Raw genomic sequence first — 7,322 nt, 5'->3', positions numbered from 1 at the left:
GAAAAAAAAAAAAAAAAAAAAAAAAAAAGATTCTAAAGGACAGTAAGTAAAATTCTTTCCAGTGGGAACAAATCTGAGTAGTGTTTCTTGCCTGCTTTGCATAGAAGGGAAGATATCCCGAGGAACAAATCTTTAACATTTATACATAGCCAAGGGACTGGGACATAGAAGTAATATGATTAAAAGATAAGTGATAAAATTTGGAAGGTAGAAATATGGTTAGACTTCTTACAGTGGGTTGTGATCAGGAACAAGGCAAGGATGTTCACTGTCACCACTCCTGTTCAGTATAGTACTTGAAACTTTAAAGCACTCAGAAGAGAAAGAAAGGATAATTATGGGAAAAGAAGTCAAACTATCCTTATTCACAGATGACATGATCCTTTATGTAGAAGATCCCCCTAGAAAAACTCAACCAAAAGACTCCTAGAACTAGTAAATTTATCAAATAGCAGGATACAAAATCAGCACAAAAAATCAATAACAGTTCTGTGTAATCAAAAATGAACCCATGAGAAAGAAATTAGGAAAACAATACCATAATAATAACTTCCAGAAAAAATAATACTTAGGAATTAACCTAACCAAGGAAGTGAAAGACCTCTATAACAAAAACTACAGTATTCTGAAAAAGATCAAAGAAGCCATCAGAAAATGGAAAGATACTCCCTGTTTCTAAATAGGCAGAACCAATATTGCCAAAATGGCCATCTAGCCAAAACTAATGTACAGATTTAATGCAGTCCAAATCAAAATACCATCAGCATTCCTCGCAGAAGTCGAAAAGCCAATCCTAAAAGTTACATGGAACCAGATGAGACCCAGAATAGCAAAAACAATCTTCAACAAGAGCAAATCAAGAGGCATCACAATCCCAGATATCAAGTTATGTTACAAAGCTCCAGTGATAACAGCATGATACTGGAACCAAAATAAAGACATGTGGATCAGTGGAACAAAATAGAGGATGCAGAAATAACCCCAGATACAAATGCTGGAAGTGTTGGGAAAACTGGCTGTACACATGCAGAAGACTGAATCTAGCCTCATATCTCTTACCACATACACGCTAAAATCAAAATGGATCAAAAATATAAATATTGAAACAATTTTCTGGAAGCTAAAATACAAAACAAAAACAAAAAACAAACCCAAAACCTCTTGAAGACATAGGCATAGTTAAGGATTTTCTGTACAGAGCTCTAATTTTGTGCTCATAAGCACAAATCAAGAACCAATAAATGTGACTCAGTGGTGCCACCACCTGCCTTGCAAGTGCAAGGTCCTGAGTTTGATCCCCAGTCCAAATTTTTTTGTTTTAACCCCAAAAAAAAAAAAAAAAAAAAAAAAAAAAAAAAAAATCAATACTTGGGATTGAATCAAAAGGTTTCTGCACAGCAAAGGAAACAGTCAACAGAGTGAAGAGACAACCTGCAGGATGAGAAAACAATGTTTTGAGCTATTCCTTGAACAGAGGTCTAATATCTAGAATATATAAAGAACTGAAAAGATTAGACCCCCAAAATAAAAGACTATCAAAAATGGGCAACTGGCATGAATAGACACTTCTTATAAGAAGTACAATTGGCCAATAAATACATGAAAAAATGTTTATCATCTCTAGGCATTAGAGAAATGCAAATTAAAACAACATTGAGATTTCATCTTACCCAAGGAAGAATGACTATCATCAAGAAATCAAATAAGAAATGTGACATTGTTGATGGTAATATAAACTAGCACAACCAGCCTGCTAAAATTATCACCTCAAGTGGGGAAAAACTGAAAACTTTCCATGTAAAATTAGGAACAATTCAAAGAGGTCCACTATTACCTCCACTCCTGATAATTTGGGGAGTTATTTGAACTTCTATTTCCTATCATCCATCTATCTTTCTTATTAGCTATCATCTATTTCTCTCTCATATGTATATATTCTCATATAAGAGAAACCATGTGATATTTAAGCTTCTGTCTGATTTATTTAATATTATGATCTCAAGGTGCATCCATTTTCCTAAAAAGGACTCAAATTTTTCTTTATGGCAGAGTAGTGCTCCATTGTGTATAAATATCACAAATTTCTTTATTCATTCATCTGTTAATGAACATAAAGGCTACTTCCACGATTCCACTATTATGAGTTGTGCTGCTATAAACATAGGTATGCATTTATCATTATAATATGATGTCTTTAACTTTTGGGGGAATATACCTAGAAGGGGAATAGCTGGACCAAATGGAATTTCTGTTTTAGTCTTTCGAGGAATCTCCGTACTGACTTTTATAATGCTACACAAGTTGTCTATTTTGGAGAAAGTCCCACATGCTGCTAAGAATGTATATTCTGTTGTTGGGTGGAACAATCTATAGATATCATTAAGTCCATTCTTTCAAAGGTTTGGGTCAACTCTGATATTTGTTGATTTTTTTCAGAGGGGTGATCTTGTTGATCTATTTGTGACAGTGGGTTGCTGAAGTCCCTCTCCAAGCTGAGGCATGTCCTTGCTCATGGTAGAGGAGAGCAATCAAACTTCTGATCTGTGCTGTTTTGGCAGCAGAAAGGGTTTAAACCACCTACTATTAATGCAGCATATTAATGCCAGCATGTTCAGGCCTAGCCATTTTTTAGTCCACCACTACTTGGGCCTGGCTTCTCATAATGGGGTGCAGGGACCCATGTCCTTCTTGACCTGCTATTAAACTTCTCAAGGCATCTCTATCTAGCTCACAGTTCTCTTTGACTGTCTCCCATGGCTGTCTCTCACCCAGTCACTGTGGGAAGGTAACACTGAGAATTCTGACATGAAGTTGCTTTTTAGTTACTGAGTCTTGGTCTTCATCAACCCTTTCCCAAAATGGCCCAATTAAACTCTCTGTTTGTATGGTAGGTGCTGCACTGGATTCCCTCTCCAGCTGTTGTCACCCTGGAGCAAAACCCCACACAGCTTTTGCAGTTCGCCATAGCTGTAGGCTCCTCTTGAGGCCAGCAGTGCTGTTCCTGTCTGCTGTTTCTCCCTGGATCTTCTGACCCTGGAGGCTTACCTTGCATCTGTGGAGACATGTTTCCCTCCCTGGGAGTCAAGGTGAGCTTCTAGACTGCTTCATTCTTTTTTCTGCAGTTTGGTTCTTTTCTCCAATTTCTCTGAAGCTTCTAATTTTTCTATCAATTCCTTCCTGATCCCTGGAGATCTATTTTTTCTCGTTGCCAAGGTGTTGTTTTCCAGGTGTCTGAATTCTGGGTGTCAGAGATACTGAATTTTCTCCTGATTGCTACTCTCTCACTCCCAGCTTTAGATTTATGCTAATTTAATTTCATTGAAAAATAGAAGTGTTACTACATTCCCTCTTTCCTCTTTTTTTTTTTTTTGGTACTATTTTTGCTTTAAATTTTTATATTTCACAAACCAAGAAAACATTGTTATTTATGTAATTTTCTCTCTATTAAAGATGAAAAATAAAGAAAATAAGATAGTGTTTGTTACATACAGCTCCTTATCAGCCATTTGGGTATTTTTCACTTGTTTTTGTGGGTTTGAATTGCCATATAGTATCATGTCCTTCCTTGGTCTCACATTTTGCTCCAAGCTACCTCCTTTGTACAATTATTGCCAATCTTTATTACATTTCTATATGGTATAGACCCAACAGTGTCTACCTACATACATATATAGTTTTATACATTTGCTTGGTAAATCAGCTAAAAGAACAAAGAAGGAAAATATGCATTTATACTGTAATGTATTTCTATTTTAATCCATAGTTTTTGTATTTTCATGTGGATTCAGTCTTCTATTTGTTTTTTTTCTTTTAGTTTGAAGAGCTTCCTTTAGTATTTCTTTTTCTTTCTTTTCTTTTTAAGAAACAGGGGTCTTACTATGTTGCCCAGGTTGGCCTCAAATGCCTTGGGTGATACTTCTCTTTCAGTTTCCCCAAGTACCTAGGTCTACAAATGAGCTCCACCATGCTTGACTCCCTTCAGTATTTCTTTTTATTTCATTTTATTTTATTTTTTGGTATCAGGGATTGAAGTTGGGTCTTTGCACTTGCAAGGCAGGTGGCAGAAGCACTGAGCTAAATCCCTGGCCTTCCCTTTAGTATTTCTTGTAAAGTGTATCTGCAAGCCATGAATTCTTTCCAGCTTTGTTTTCTTGGAATTGTCTTTATTTCACCTTATTTTTTTGAAAGAAAGTTTTGCTGGATATAATGGTCTTGGCCAAGTTTCTTTCAGCATTTTTAATATGTCATCCCATTGCCACTGGCCTTCATTGTTTCAGCTGAGGAGTCAGCTATTAATCTTATTGGGGAATCTTTTGACTGTGACAAGATGTCCTCTGATTGCTTTTAATACTTTTTTCCTTTTATCTTTGTCTTTCAACATTTTGTTTGTTTGTTTTGAGACAGGGTCTCACTCTGTAATTCAGGGTGACCTTAAACTCACTATGTAAACTCAGACTGGCCTCAAACTCATGGGGATCCTCCTGCCTCAACCTTCTGAGTGCTGGGATTACAGATGTGTGCCACCAAGCCTAGCCCATATATGTCACATGTCTCAATTGGCATCTAGCCTATTTGGAGTTCGTTGAGCTTTTTGGATATATAAATTAGTTTTCTTAACATATTTGAGATATTTTATGCTATTTCTTCAAAATTTCTCTCTGTATCTCTGATTATGTTAGTACACTTGAAGATGTTCTATAGTTCTCTGAGACTCTTCATTTTCTCTCTCTCTGCCTGTCTTCAGGTTTGCTGATTTCTTCTTTATTTAGATGTTTTAGTTTATTGGTACAATTTAAGTATACAATGCAGCTACATTAATCATTGGGATCTTGTAACTTTACTTAATGTATCTTGGTTCTTATTTTTCCCTAGTCCCCCACCATCTCTTCACCCACTCCACCCTACCTATTTACAAAAACTTTGCTTACATGTTTTTCCTTTTCTCATATTTTTTCTTTTCCCTTTTTACCTTTCCCCTACTCCTCCCACTTTCCCTATTTCTTTAGACCTTGTCTTCCTATTATGCAATATCAATTATATATTTTGATCCTTATTTACACTTTTAGATTTTCACACCAGAGAAACTATTTGGTATTTACACATGTGTGTACTATTAATTTTACTTAAGAGTATGGCCTCAGTGTGCAGCCAATTAGTTATAAATTTCTCAAGTTTCTAATTCTTTATGGATGAGTAGTATTCCATTTTATTGAAAAAAAACCCACATCTTCTTTATCCAGTCTCCAGTTGATGCGCAATTGGGCTGTTTCCAAGTTTTAGCTATTACAAACTGCCACTATAAACGGGTGCACATATATCACTGTAGTATGATTCTTTTAATTCTTTTGGGAATATACCCAGCAGGAATAGCTGGGTCAAGTGGGACCTCTAATCCTAGTTGTTTGAGATATTTTCATATTTATTTCCACAGTGGTTGCACCAGTCTACACTCTCACCAACAATGAAGATGGGTACCTTTTTTCCCACAGCCCTGCCAGCATTTGTTAATGGTTGATTTTTTGGTAGCAGCCATTCTTTCTAGGGTGAGGTGGAATCTCAGTGTTGTTTTCATCTGCATCTCTTGAATAACTAGTGATGTTATGTTCATTTTCTTCTTTTATTTCTTTTTCTGAGAAATGTCTGTTCACTTCAGATGCCCATTTTTTAATCAGGTGTTTATATTTAGGGGGTCTGACTTTTTTGAGTTTTTTATATAGTCTAGATAGTAGACCTTTGTCTGAGGAAGAGCTGGTAAAATTTTTTTCCCATGTTGTGGTTTGACTCAGCTCTGCTTGTGATTTCTCTTGCAGTGCAGAACTTTTTAATAAGATGAGATCCCAGTGGTTGATTCTTTGTGCTAGTTCCCATGCTACTGAGGATTTGTTCATAAAGTCTTTATCTATGCCAATATCTTCAAGAGTTCTTCCTAACTTATCTTCCAGCCAGTTTAGTATTTCTGTTTTGATATTTAGATCTTTAATACACTTAGATTTTAGTTTAGTGCATGGTGAAAGATACAGGTTTGGTTTTAATTTTTGACATGTTGAAATCCAGTTTTTCCAATACCATTTATTAAAGAGGCTATCTTTCCTCTAACGAGAATGGTTGGCTCCTTTGTCAAAGATGAGGTAGCTGAATATGTCTTGAGTTGTTTACATAACTTCTAATCTGTTCCACTGATCCTCAGGTATGTTTCTTTGCCAGTACCATGCTGTTTTTATCACAGTGGCTTTGTAGTATAGTTTCAAGTTGGGAATTATAATACCCCCTGCCATATCTTGGTTGCCTGGAATTGCTTTTGCTATTCCAGGACTCTTCTGATTCCAAATGAATTTTTGGGTTGTTTTCTCTAGTTCTGTGAAATATACTCTTGGGATTTCAATAGGGATTTTGTTGAACCTGTAAGCAGTTATGGAAGCGTGGCCATTTTCACTATATTGGTTTTTTTCTACCCAGGAACAAGGGATGTCCTTCCATTTTCTTATATCCTCTTCAAACTCTTTTTTCAGAGTGTTGTAGACCTTAATATATAGAGGTGTTTTGTTTCCTTTGTTAAATTAATTCCTAGATATTTCATTATTTTGGATGCTATTGTTTCCCTAATTTCACTCTCAGTGAGTCTGTTATTTGTGTGTAAGGAGATTTTTGAGTGTTTACCTTGTATCCAGCTGCTCTGCTGAAAGTGTCAGTTAAGTCTGGAAGTTTTTTGGCAAAGTTTTTTGGGTCTTCTATGTAGAGTATCATATTGTTAGCAAATAATGGCAGCTTAACTTCTTCTTTCCTATCTTTATTTCTTTTATTTCTTTCTCTTGTCTAATTGCTGTGGCTAATGTTTCCAAAACTGTATTGAATAGGAGTAGTGATAGTGGACATACTTGTCTTGCTTCTGATTTTAGCGTGAAGGATTTCAGTTTCTGACCATTTAGTATGATTTTGGATGTTGGTTTCTCATAGAGAGCCTTTATCAAGTCGAGATAATGACCAACTATTCCAATTTTCTGTATGTGTTTTTTTTAATCATGAATGGGAATTCAATTTTGTTAAATGCTTTTTCTGCATCTATTGAGATGGTCATATAGTTTTTGTCCTTGACTCTGTTAATATAGTGCATTACATTTATTGATTTATGTATGTTGAAACTTCCTTGCTTCCCTGTAATAAATCCTACTTGGTCAGGGTGTATGATCTTTTTGATGACCCTCTGTATTCTGTTTGCCAGTATCTTACTAAGGAATTTTGCAACTATGTTCATTAAGGAGATTGGCCTGTAGTTCTCATTTTCTGTTGGTTCTTTCCCTGTTTTGGGAATCAAAGTGACACTT

The sequence above is a fragment of the Fukomys damarensis genome, unplaced genomic scaffold (genome assembly GCF_012274545.1).
Source record: "Fukomys damarensis isolate Sample0158 unplaced genomic scaffold, DMR_v1.0_HiC HiC_scaffold_4, whole genome shotgun sequence".
NCBI classification, from domain to species: domain Eukaryota; kingdom Metazoa; phylum Chordata; class Mammalia; order Rodentia; family Bathyergidae; genus Fukomys; species Fukomys damarensis.
This window is presented reverse-complemented; position numbering follows the sequence as displayed.